The sequence below is a fragment of the Mustela erminea genome, chromosome 3, assembly GCF_009829155.1.
Source record: "Mustela erminea isolate mMusErm1 chromosome 3, mMusErm1.Pri, whole genome shotgun sequence".
Lineage (NCBI taxonomy): Eukaryota > Metazoa > Chordata > Mammalia > Carnivora > Mustelidae > Mustela > Mustela erminea.
In genome coordinates this window covers 23,936,039-23,949,868 of record NC_045616.1, presented here as the reverse complement: position 1 = coordinate 23,949,868, position 13,830 = coordinate 23,936,039, and positions in this window count along the sequence as shown.

Sequence of the window (13,830 nt, the reverse complement as noted above, 5' to 3'; positions counted from 1 at the left end):
GAAGAGTACTCTCTCAGGAACCCACACAGTGCATTTGTGCAAGGAAGAATCAAAGTCAGAGAAGGTGCAGTGGAGTCTGTTACTGGTCCAGAGAGCAGTCTGAAGAATAACTCTAGGGGGAAGACGGCAGGAGGGCTAGGCTTAGGTGGAAGGGTGATAAAACCAGCAAAAGTGACTTCAGGGCTTTGAATTTGGATGGTTCTTTGGTGCTAGTGTCAGAATTAGAGGACATACCAGAAAAGATAAATTTTTTACTTAGACATGCATGTGATTTATGAACTTCATTCAGTAAATACTTATTTTTAAGGGAAGTAGTTTCATCTAATAGGTGTAGATGGGATAGGCACATTTGTGTGACACATTTCCTTCAATACAAATACAGAAAGAAACTTTTTTTTTCTGTAAATGTGCTTATTTGAACGTAATATAAATTTTCTTAGTTTAGAAATCACATTCATTTTTAACTTTTCTCCTTTTTCTTTCCTTGTTAACACTGTGTGGTTTGATGAGGTAGGGAAGAAACACATAAAAGGCTGCTTCTATTGTAATTCCTGCCACTTAGCCAGCATTCTAATGGCTATCAGCTGGGGAGAGGCTTGGCAGCTGATTTAATAGTGTGAGTCACAGGGCCAGGCTGGAGCCAGGTAACTTGACTATGCCTTTAATGAGGCATGCTCATGCACATTTGCAGTGGATTCTTTTTTCTCTTTCCAGGAGCTTCATTTGTAACCCCAATCAATTTCTGAGTGTTTATCTAATAGATTTATAAAGAAGAAAAGATCAGCTAATCCCATTCCTGCCTAGAATAACCAACTACATTGAAATAATTCCAGCTCTTAAAAAATTTTTTTTTATATTTATACAACTTAACGAAGAATGGCTTGCTAGTCCACAATTGCTTTTTATTCGTTCATTCTTAGCAGTCTGATTATACTGCATTCTACTCTGCAGTATGGAAAGAGTCAACATCTTCACTCAACCTGCATTCACATTTTATCTTTAATAGAAGTTGCTTAGTGAATTGCCTCTTAGTTATTGGATGGGAGAATGCTTTGCTGGACAGTTCTAGCCTTATCCTAAAGCTGATCCAGAAAATAGATTTGATTCTGATCTTTTGGGGATGGGAGGAATGTTTTAAGGGGAGGAAAACTGGATATTTTCTCATTTCCAGCATTTTCTCTTTTCCCTTAGAAGAATACATCACCCTAATTTTACCTTGGAGCAGCTTTTAGCTCACTCGGGGTGGATGTGTGAGACCAAACAATCAAAGATGCTCTCTTGGCTACTTAGGAGTGCATCTTCTTCTTTTATTTTTAAAACTTACGTATGATTGTTACACAATGTTATACTAGTTTCAGGTGCAGAATAGTGATTTGACAAGTTGATACATGATGCTGTGTTTACCACAAATGTAGTTACCGTCTGTCCCATTACAATGCTACTGTAATATCATTGACTATATTCCATATGCCGTGCCCTTTGGTCCCATGATTTATCCATTCTGTAACTGAAAGTCTGTATCTCCCACTCCCCTTCACTCATTTTGCCCACCTGGCACCAACAGTTTGTTCTGTGTGTTTGTCGGTCTGATTCTGCCTTTTGTTTTTTGTTCATTCTTTCTAAGATTCCACACATGAGTGAGATCGTAGGGTATTTGTCTCTTTCCGTCTGGCTTATTTCACTTAGCATAATACCCTCTGGGTCCATTCATGTTGTTGCAAATGGCAGGATGTTGTCCTTTTTTATGACTGTATAATACCCCACATCTTCCTTATCCATTTGTGTATTGATGGAAAATCAGGTGAATTCTCCCAGATATCTAAAGAAGAGTTAATGCCTATCTCCCCAGACTATTCCAAAAAATAGAAGAGGAAGGAAAGCTTCCAAATAAATTCTAAGAGATGAATGTTACCCTGATACCAAAACTAAAAAAGACCTTGAGGAAAGAAAACCATAGACCAATATCCCTGGTTAACATAGATGCCAAAATTCTCAAGAAAATATTAACCACATTCAACACTACATTAGAAGGGTCATTCACCATGATGAAGTGAGATTTAGTTCAGAGATGCAAGGATGGTTCAATATTTACATATCAAACATCACATGAGTAAAATGAAGGGTGAAAATCATTTCATCTTAACAGAAGCAAAAAAAGCATTTGGCAAAAATCAACATCCATTGAAGATAAAGATTCTCATCAAGGTGTTGTTAGAGAGAAGATACCTCAACATAATAAAGGCCATATATGACAAATCCATAGCTAACATCATACTCGGTGAAAAACAAAGCTTTTCCTCTAAGTTCAGAAACAAGACAGGGAAAGCATCTTTTGAATCTTTTGCAGAAAAAAATACAACTGTTGTAATTAATTGGAGTTCTTGGGTCTGTTTTATACTCACAATAAACCTGCTTTTAAATTGAGACTTCCTTTCTTTCATGTGTTGACAGCAGTAGAAAGACTTAAACCAGCTGAATAACCTAAAGCATACATTTTTATCTTTCCATTTTGAAGGTGACATGGATGAAATCATGTATGATTTGAAAAGAATAGGAGAAAGGTAAATAGAAAAAAAAATGTTCAGTCCTTACTATGCATGAACTTGAACCTGTATTTCTCCACTTCCCTCTGTGGTATTTATTTGCTTTCTCTGTAAACTCAGTGTAATGATCATGCTTCACTTGATTGAAGATACACCTTTATGAAAATTTACTTTAAAGGCAACATTTGACAGACAGAGTTTTCCCTCCATAAAAATTCTTCCAACACTCCTGATGATAACATTTTATAAAAGGAGAAGTTCAAAATATGAAATGTTAAGGAGAATGTTAAGGAAATCTGCTGAAAGACCTTTTGGCAAAAAGCATATTAGCATTAAGTGATTTTCAGAGATCTACAGTTGGATTGGGACTTGGGTAAAAATAAAATGATATGTTCATTCTAGTAAGGATGACGAGGATAAGTGTAAACTCCATGTATTTCCAAGCATTAGATTTTGGCTTATTTTTCTCTGTGCATTATGGTAAGGGAATGGATTTTATTTTACTCTTGGATATTCCATAAGAAAATGGATTTCTCTAAAATGTAGGCAGAGTGTTTTGAAAGAATATGCTCAATTTGTTTTACTGTATACTAGTGATGTAAAACTCTGCAGCTTTGTCAGTATTTTTATTTTATCAAAATTCCCTTTCTATCTGATGGCTTATAATCTTAAGCACTTTAAAAATATGTAATCCAGGGTGAAAGACTTGAAATTGTTAGATCTAAACTTTTGTTTGCATTGTAAATATCCCGAGGGAAACTGCACAGAGAAGGATGTTTGTAGTGTGTCCTACAATGCCATGTATTGTGCTCTCATGGTCAGAATATTTCATAAATCCTTCCTTGTGTGATCAGAAAGGTCAAAATAGAAAATCTCCTTGAAAGCTAGTTTAAAATTTCCTTATCACATTTTAAAATTGGTGTATTCTAGTATAATTCAAATAAAAAGATATAGAAAGGTTTTTATTTTTATATATATCATTGGTGCATCTTAGTCCTGAGATCATTTTTCTACTCTGCAATCAGAAAATGGCATGGCAAGCATTCTTTATGAAGACAGATTTCACTAGGTCTTGCTAGGCAATAGATTAAAAATAATGTTATTTTTTGAAAGAGTATGTAGTCACAACTAAATAATAGTCAAGGTTATAGAGTAAATATCCACAGGTATATCAAGTGCTCATAAATGTAAGACATTTGCTGCTTTGAAAGTTTACTGGCTTTTTATAATCTCTCTCAAAAAGGAAGCCTTAGTCTGAGGAGATGTTGTTTTCCCGCTGTGTGCACATAATTAGCAGTGATGGGAATTAGACAAGCACATGTAGTGCAAGCTCATCTTTGCTTTAAGTTGTGTTTGTCAAGTGGGGATATAAAATGAAATGTGCTTTTAATGCTTCAGTGCATTATGGACATATGGTAGGCTTTTAGCAAAGTGGTATCCTGGGAGGATATTTGCTTATTTTTCCTACTTGGCATTGAGACTCCAGCACCCTCTATCTCCTAATGTCTAAGAGAGGATACTAAGAAAAGTAAGTGGGTGAATTTATGACTTAACAGAGGATCCCCATTCATCATAAATTAAGTCCATTATGAACCTTCGTAATTAAAGGTTATTTAATGTATTTTCAATTTGTTGTGTTCTTAGATTCTGTCCTGAATTTTTTATAGAAAAGACTGTAATCTCAAAAATAAGAACTGTATTTCAGAAAGTTCAGGGATTGCTAGATGGAGAAGAGCATGTGACTAAAAGTTTTTGAGAATGTACTATGAGTTCAACAGTGTTGTAATATTATATTATTTAATCTCTACCCTATACTGTTGAGGCAGGAATTATTCCCAGTTGGTAAACAAGGAAGCAAGATGGTTTTATACCTTGCCAGTAATCACAAAACTATGGCAAAGTTGTGACTGAACTCCAAATCTGTGGAACTCACTCTCAGAGCTCAGAGTCCTTCATTCACCCTTACCTTCTGTATCTTCTGCCCTAGAGGGATGAGGCTAGAAGTCTATTAACTGTACACCGCGATGCCCCCATCCTGCTACAAAATACTCTTCGTGTGAAAAATCACACCCTCTGATTATATAGTTGTTAATAGACTTCCATGTTAATCTAAAATCCAGTGAGAATCTTGGATCTGGCTCAGTATTCTCCAACTATTCTATTATTCTGTGCGATTTCAGTGTCTGTGTGCCTAATCCATCCAACTTCTGTCCTTCAAGTATTTCCATATTCCTCAACATCAGTATCTTTTAATATTCTCTGCACTTCAGTATACTAATACTCTTGGACATCAATCACCCAGAACTTCTCTATTTCTGATATGTTAAATGCCAATAGAATCACGGCAGAAATGCTAGTTACCTATCTCACCATTTTTTCTCCCTTCACCTTAAGGATAGAACCCACGATTTGTGGTAAGCATGACTTTCTAGAAAAAAATACCATACTTTCCAACTTTGTTTACAAGGAGTCTTAGCCAGATGACTAAGTTCATCAACAGATGAAAGCAAAACTTAGAGTAACACAGTCCGTAAAGGGAGTTGGGGAAGGGGGAGTACCCTGTTTCCTCTTTCTAGCCGCCTTGACAGCAAATGGGATTCCTGGAGCTCCAGTTGCTTCTTTGGACCATGAGAATTAAAGTATGAGCTTAAAATCATGTAAGGGCAAAATAAAAGAAGACTGGCTCCCTGATTCTGTGGAGTGCTGTGCCAGACCAGACTATTTATTTCTAGATATCCTTTAAATGAGAGAGAGGAAAACTTCTATTTTGTTTCAGCTAGTATTATTTCCTGAAATTCCAACAAACCCAAACCTGATATGTTTTCTTTCAGGTACATTATTGAGGTATTCATTATTTCACATTTTAACATTCCTCTGCTAGTCAGGCCAGCAGCAAGATTAGCCACATGAACAACTCTTCCGCCAGTACAGTAACTACGACTTATAAGAAAAGTCCAAGACTACCATCCCAGCCTTTATCTCTCAATCAGAGACTACATGGCTTTTCTCGAGTATGCCATATATTTGCATGTATTTTTCCTTGGTCTACAATGTTAGGCTACCCTTGACTCTATGGAAAATCCTGGTCTCTTAAATATCACATCTTTGATTATATCTTTCTTGAATAGTAACCTGCTAATCCAGAGTCATTTTCAGGAAGATTCTTAGTTGAACTGTTGCAGGACACTCAGTTGTTTATATTATCAGGCTTACTGATTTTAAAAATTTATTTTTTTTTCTTTCTTTTTTTTTTTAATGTGAACCAGTCTGACATTCCTAATGTATTTGTTGAATTCCCAAGGTATTTGTTGAATAGCCTGGGAGTTTAACTGATGCTAATGTGAGAGAAGTATATATATCTTTCAGGATTCTTAGAATTCCAGTTTTAGGATAATGTTAACAGATCTTTCACATATAATGTTCAGTATTTCTGTTTTAATCTGACAGACATTTTTTTGTCCTTATTCTCTAAGGAACTGAAACATTGCCAGTGGCCTACTGAGATATGACTGCCAACTTCAAAAGTGTATATGTCCATCCTTTATTTCAATTTTATTATTTATAATGTCAGGTAATTCCTATCTAGTTGGAAGGAAAAATACTTCATTTATTTTTAAGTTAATTTTGTGTGACATTAGAATATACAACATAGTATTCATGAAGACAAGATTCTCGCCAGAAGTATTTATTTTCCAATATTTATTAAACCTCTGGCTTAAACAACTGTGAAACAAGATTGGGGCAGTCTTTGCTAACTGTGTTCAACTCTCTACAGCTTTGCTATATATGATTCTATATCAGAATATGTAGTGCATCAACAAATGGTATAAAGAAGGAAATTCTGCCTGGGTTTTCAAATTTTCTACAGAACCTTAGAAAATTTGGCAATGATTAGATTTCTGAGATGTTCAACCAAATGTATTAGACAGTAGACTTGTTTTATAATATTTTCTATTTTATTTGTTTTTCTTGGTTTTCCTCTTAGGATGATTATTAATAGGTGGCTATGCCTACTACAGACTATAGAATATTTTTTTAGATAAGATGTGATATCATTAGTTTTCACTAAAGATTGGCAAATACAGAGTACTTTAATACCTGGAAATGTTAGCATTGAACAAAATATGCTTAGATCACAGTTTTACAGGTGAGAAATATGAAGTCATAGGAGGTTATTGAGTTGCTTGAGGTCACATTTATTGCTACTGTCAAAGATGGCTGTGAAATCCAGATCTTTTTGATTCCTTATACTACTCATACTAATAAAAAATCCTATAAAAGAAAATTAAATGGCGCTATGGATGAGTATTGAGGAGGATGACCATGAAGGAGCAGATAATATTGGGTTGCATTGAGACTTAGCCAAAACCAATGAAGGTATGAATCAAAAAATCTTGGGGCAGCTGGATGGCTCAGTCAGTTAAGCATCTGCCTTTGGTTCAGGTCATGATCTTAGGGTGCTTGGATCAAGCCCCACATTGGGCTCCCTGCTCAGTGGAGATCATGCTCCTCTCCCTCCTTCTCACTTGTGCTCTCTCTTACTATGTCTGTATCTCTCAAATAAATCAAAAAGTACTTTCAAAAAAAGGGAAAAAATTTCTTACTAATATGTGTAAGTTGCCATTTTTTTCCTTTAGAAATAATTTCACATAGACTAGTTTTCTAATCACATTTATTTGTTTTAAATAAACTTATATACAGGAAAAAAAGACAGTCTCATTAATAAATGGTGCTGGGAAAATTGGAAATTTTAAAAAGACGGTCTTATTTTAATTGGTGTTGGGAAAATTCTACACAGCTATGTGTAGAAGAATGAAACTTGACAATTCTGTTACACCATACATAAAGATAAATTCAAAATGGATAAAAGACCTCAATGTGAGGCAGGAATCTATCAAAATCCTAAGGAGAACATAGGTAGTAACCTCTTCAACATTGGCCGCAACAAATTCTTTCAAGATATGTCTCCAAAGGCAAAGGAAACAAAAGCAAAAATGAACTTTTGGGACTTCATCAAGATCAAAAGCTTCTGCACAGCGAAGGAAACAGTCAACAAAACAAAGAGGCAACCCATGGAATGGGAGAAAATATTTGCAAATGACAGTACAGACAATGTACTGATACATTGATATCCAGGATCTATAAAGAACTCCTCAAACTCAACACACACAAAACAGACAATCATATAAAAAAATGGGCCAAAGATATGAACAGACACTTCTCCAATGAAGACATACAAATGGCTATCAGACACATGAAAAAATGTTCATCATCACTAGCCATCAGGGAGATTCAAATTAAAACCACATTGAGATACCACCTTACACCAGTTAGGATGGCCAAAATTAGCAAGACAGGAAACAACATGTGTTGGAGAGGATGTGGAGAAAGGGGAACCCTTTTACACTGTTGGTGGGAATGCAAGTTATTACAGCCACTTTGGAAAACAGTGTGAAGATTCCTCAAGAAATTAAAAATAGAGTTTCCCTATGATCATGCAATTGCACTATTGGATATTTACCCCAAAGATACAAATGTAGTGAAAAGAAGGGCCATCTGTACCCCAATGTTTATAGCAGCAATGGCCACGGTTGCCAAACTGTGGAAAGAACCAAGATGCCCTTCAACAGAAGAATGCATAAGGAAAATATGGTCCATATACAATATGGAGTATTATGCCTCCATCAGAAAGGATGAATATCCAACTTTTGTAACAACATGGACGGGACTGAAGGAGATTATGCTGAGTGAAGTAACTCAAGCAGAAAGAGTCAATTATATGGTTTCACTTACTTGTGGAGCATAAGGAATAACACGGAGGACACAGGAAGATGGAGAAGAAAAGTGCATTGGGGGAAATCGGAAGGGGAGACAAACTATGAGAGACTATGGACTCTGAGAAACACACTTGGAGGTTTCGGAGGGGGTGGTGGGGGTTGGGTGAGCCAGGTGGTGGGTATTTTGGAGGGCATGTATTGCATGGAGCACTGGATGTTGTGCATAAACAATTTTGGAACACTGAAAAAAAATAAAATTAAATTAAAAAAATAGTTTCACTTATTTGTGGAGCATAACAAATAGCATGGAGGACAAGGGGAGTTAGAGAGGAGAAGGGAGTTGAGTTAAATTGGAAGGGGAGGTGAGACTATGGACTCTGAAAAACAATGTGAGGGTTTTGAAGGGGCGGGGGGTGGGAGGTTGGGGGAACCAGGTGGTGGGTATTGGAGAGGGCACGGATTGCATGGAGCACTGGGTGTGGTGCAATAACAATGAATACTGTTACACTGAAAATAAATTTTAAAAAAGTAAAAAAAAAAAAAAAAGTAAAAAAAAAGTTTTTGATTTACAGAAAAATTGCAAAGATAGTACAAAGAAGGTCCATAATCCACACATGCAGTTTCCCCTATTATTAACATCTTACATTAGTATGGAATGCTTGTAACAATTAATGAACCAATACTGATATGTTATCAATAATTAAAGTTCATACTTTATTCAGGTTTTCTTAATCTTTATCTAACATCTTTCTGCTGATTCAAGATAACATATTACATTGTCATACATATATATTTATAAAGATTTTATTTATTTGATACAGAGAGAGATCACAAGTAGGCAGAGAGGCAGGTGAGAGAGAGGGGGAAGCAAGCTCCCTGCTGAGCAGAAAGCCCAATTCGGGACTCGATCCCAGGACCCTGGGATAATGACCTGAGCCAAAGGCAGAGGCTTAACCCCCTGAGCCACCCAGGAGCCCCTATTCTTAATCTCTTTTTTCCTGACAGTTTCTTAAGACTCTCTTGGTTTTGATGACCTCGACACTTTTGAGGCGTACTGGTCAGGCATTTTATTGAAGGTTTATGATTGGGATTTCTTTGATGTTTTTCTCATCAACCCAGGCTTGTGGATTTTTGGTAGGAAAATTGCAAAGGTAGAGTGCAGTTCTCACCAGATTGTAGTAAGGGTACATACTGTCAACATGATTTATCATTATTGATGTTAACCTTGATCATCTAACTGAGGAAGTATTTCTCAGGTGTCTTCAGTGTGAAGTTCCTCTCCCACTTCCACTCCTTCTCGTACTGAACTTTTTTTTTTTTTAATTTAAATTCAGATAGCCAATTTAGTACATCATTAGTCTCAGATGTAGTGTTCAGTAATTTATCAATTGCATATAACACCCAGCGCTCATCACATCACGTGCCCTCCTTAATGCTCATCAGCCAATTACCCCATCTCCCAACCCACGTCCCCTCCAGCAGCCCTCAGTTTGTTTCCTGTAGTTAAAGCTGCTCTCATGGTTTTTCTCCCTCTCTGATGACTTCCCATTCAGTTTTCCCTCCATTCCCGTATACATACTGAACTTTCTGGAAGCACATCAGAATGTACAGTTCACACTGAAGGAGTGGGGAGTTATAGTCTATCTCCTTGAGGGCAGAGCATCTACTGAAATTATTTGGAATTTTTTGTATAGGATGTTTGTTTATTCTGTCCTGCTTATTTTTAAAAATAATGTATTTATATCACATGAATTCAAGGATATTCATTTTATGCATTTGATTATAATACAACAATACTTTGTTTATTTGATTGTTTGAATACTTCAACTTTGGCCACTGGGAGTTCTTTTAGGTGGCTCTTATGTCCCTTTGACATATCCCTATCAGATGGGTTTTCTTGAGTACTTCCTTACATAGCTATATTGTATACCCGCCAACATGTGAAGTGACTTTAAAGTGATTCAACTAATTTCCATGGTCAATACTTAGGAATATAGTTACTTCATAGCCATAATACTATAAAGTAATTGCATTCTTACTGGCTGCAAAGTTAATTCAAGAAGGAGCTGAATTAATTAGATCCAAGTCTAAATGAGACTAAAAAAAATTTTAAAGATGCCACAAAATCATTATAATCTTTATAAAATAATTTTCTTAAAATTTAGGTATATAACATATTCAGTAAAGTATACAAATCATGAGCATATAGTTCAAAGGATATTTACTAAGTGAACATATCTATTTAACTACCCCTCAGATCAAGCTAAAGAAAGTGAACACCCCAGAAGGTCTTGTCCTCATTCCTGTACCTCTTAAAGGTAACAACTTCCTTGACTTATAGCACATAGATTAGTTTTTCCTGATTTATATTAGATTTCCTGATTTCATTTATATAAATGAAATTGCATAGTGTGGTTAGAGTAAAATAAGATTAAAATTAAAATTAGAGTAAAATTGTTGAGTCATAGGATGTATATATTTTCTGTTTTAGTCTATATCAACAAAGAATTTTCCAAAGTGATTGTCACTGACACTTAGTATTTACATACTTGGATATGGAATGGTAAATCACTGTGGTTTTAATTTCCATTTGCCTGAGGAGTAATGAAGGCTGAGCGTCTGTTCTTGGATATCATATTGTGTGAAGTGTTTCTTCATGTCTTTGCCCATTAAAAATGAGTTGTCCTTTTCCAATTGATTATTAGAATTCTTTTTTATAGTTTGTACATTAATCTATCATTTGGGGCTCTAGGGAAGCAGGTAGGAGGTTTATTTAGGAGTAACACCTTGTAAAGTCTTGGCATTAGCTGGTGACCTCACCAAGAATGTAGCCTGGGCTGTTACAGTGATGTACATGGGTCATGTAACATGACTCAGTCAATATCATCCTGAAAATAGAGTGACCTTGGCTCAAAAGATGGAGGTGTTAATACCTGGAGGCTGTCTGCTAACCACACTCTTAGTAATTGGATGAGCCTTTCTTGAAGAGGATACACATCCTTCTGTAGTTATATATATCTTGTAAATATCTTCTTAGTGGCTTGTATTTTCACACTTTTAATGGTATTTGATGAACATGGGTTCCTATTTAATATTAAAATTTTTATCCATGCTAGTTCTGAGTTCTGGTAAAAACTATCTCTCCTAAGTTAATGAAGGTATTCTCTTAATGTTACTAGAAGTGTTATTGCTATATCTTATAACTTTAAATCTTTACACCATTCAGAATTGATTTTGGTCAATAGAGAAAAGTAGGGGTGGGATTTTCTATCTGTCTTTTCCCTCCCTGCCTCCATCTGTCTCCTTCCCTCTATTTCTTTCCCTCTCTCTCTCTCATCTGTCTGTCTATAGGCATAGACATAGATATGTAGATATAAGTAGGCATCAGTTAACCCAGTAGCATTTATTGAAAGGTCATCCTTTTCTACTGCTCTGCAGTGGCATCTTTGTTGTACATTAAGGGTCATAAATGTCTAGACTTATTTCTGAACATTTTTTCTATTAATTTGTTTATCTCTTGCTGAAATATCCAACTGACTTAATTCCTTGAGAACTAATCTTATCCAGTGATATCATTCTGTGTTGTTTCTTCAGAATTTTCTGCCAGCCTTTCTCAACTGATGTTTTTCATCTGAATAGAGAATATAAAGAAATTATTTAAGTGATAATTTTTCTCAATTATTCCAAGTATAGTACCATTCTTAATGCATAGGAAAGCAGTTAAATCATAAATTGGAAATTTTAGGTCATTAGGGTTCAGTCCTATCCTGGAATGCTGGTTGAGAAATCCTGGAGAGCTACTTTAGGTTCTTTGCTTATTAATATAGAATTTAAAATAAGCTTGTCAATTTCCACCCAAAAAATTATTGGGAGTGTTATGGGATAAAATTTAATCTATACCTCAATTTGGAGCAAATAAAAGTCTTTATGATATAAGTTTAAATCCAGTAATATGTTATCTTACTCCATTTATTTAGGTTTTCCTTAATTTTTCTCACTAATATTTTAATGTGTGACTTATTTTTTTAAATATTTTTATTTATTTATTTGACAGAGAGATCACAAATGGGCAGGGGGGCAGGCAGAGAGAGAGGAGGAAGCAGGTTCCCCACTGAGCAGAGAGCCATATGCAGGACTTGATCCCAGGACCCTGGGAAGGGTCCGAAGGCAGAGCCGAAGGCAGAGACTTGACCCACTGAGCCACCCAGGCACCCGTTTCTCACTAATATTTTATAGAGATCTGGCACATCTTTTGTTAGAGTTGTTCCTGGATATTTGTTATTTTTGATGCTATTGTAAAAGTAACATTTAATTTTTTTTCAATTGACATAATCCACAGCCATGATAGATGTACATATTAATTTTAGTAGTTGTTCTGTGAAGTCTTTTAGATTTTCTATGTGTACAGGCATCTTGGATATATCTGTGTGTAACTGCAGATTTATTTACTCCTTTTTTAGTCATTTATCTTTCTTTTAATGTTGCACCATCAAGATCTTTACTACAAGCTAGGAAGAGCTAATAATCACACTTCTTCCCAATTTCATATGGGAGAGTTTTCAATATTTCCCCTTAAAGTACACACAGATTTTTAGAAAAGATTCTTCTTGGGGCACCTAGGTGGTTCAGAGGGTCAAGCTTCTGCCTTTGGCTCAGGTCATGATCTCAGGGTCCTGGGATCTAGTCCCACATCTGGCTCTCTGCTCAGTGGGGAGCCTGCTTCCCCCTCTCTCTCTGCCTACTTGTGATCTCTCTCTCTCTCAGTCAAATAAATAAATAAAATCTTTTTTAAAAAGGTGATTCTCCTTACTATATTGTCTCATTCCTCTTAATTTTATTAATTTTTTTACACAGAGGGATATTAAATTAGGATGATCATGTGATTTTTTTCCCCTTAAAATGTTAATGTTACGAAAAACATTGATTTTTGAGAGTTAAAGTATTAAACTTGCATTCCTGAAATAAATGCAACATTGTCGGGATTTATTTTCCCATTTTGAATCTTGCTATGTTTGGTTTGCTAATACACTCTTTAAGAATATTTGTACCTACGTTCTTGGGGGAGCTATGCCTGTAAGTTTATTTTCTTAATGTGATCTTCAGTAATGCCATCAAAGGTATGCTCTTGTAAACCTAAGTGGTCTCATATTCTGTTCTGAAAGTGATTGTATGAGATAGGCCTGATTTCTTCTTAAATGTCACTTAGAATTAGTTAGCAATGTCTTTTGTGCTTGAAATTTTCTTTGTGGAAGGGTGTTTAATTATCTGATATAGGCCTATTCAGATTTCTATTTTTTTCTTAAGTCAATATTTGTAAGTTTTGTTTCTATGAACTTATTCATTTCATTTAAATAGTAATATTTTTTTAAACAGCCGTATTTTTTTGACATAAAATTCATTGTCTGTTTTTATCCTTTCACAATTTGCTAATGGACCTTTGCAATTTTCAGATTTCGTGAATACTCTCCTAGTTTCCAAAGCATGTTTTCACATTTTACATTTTCTAGGTC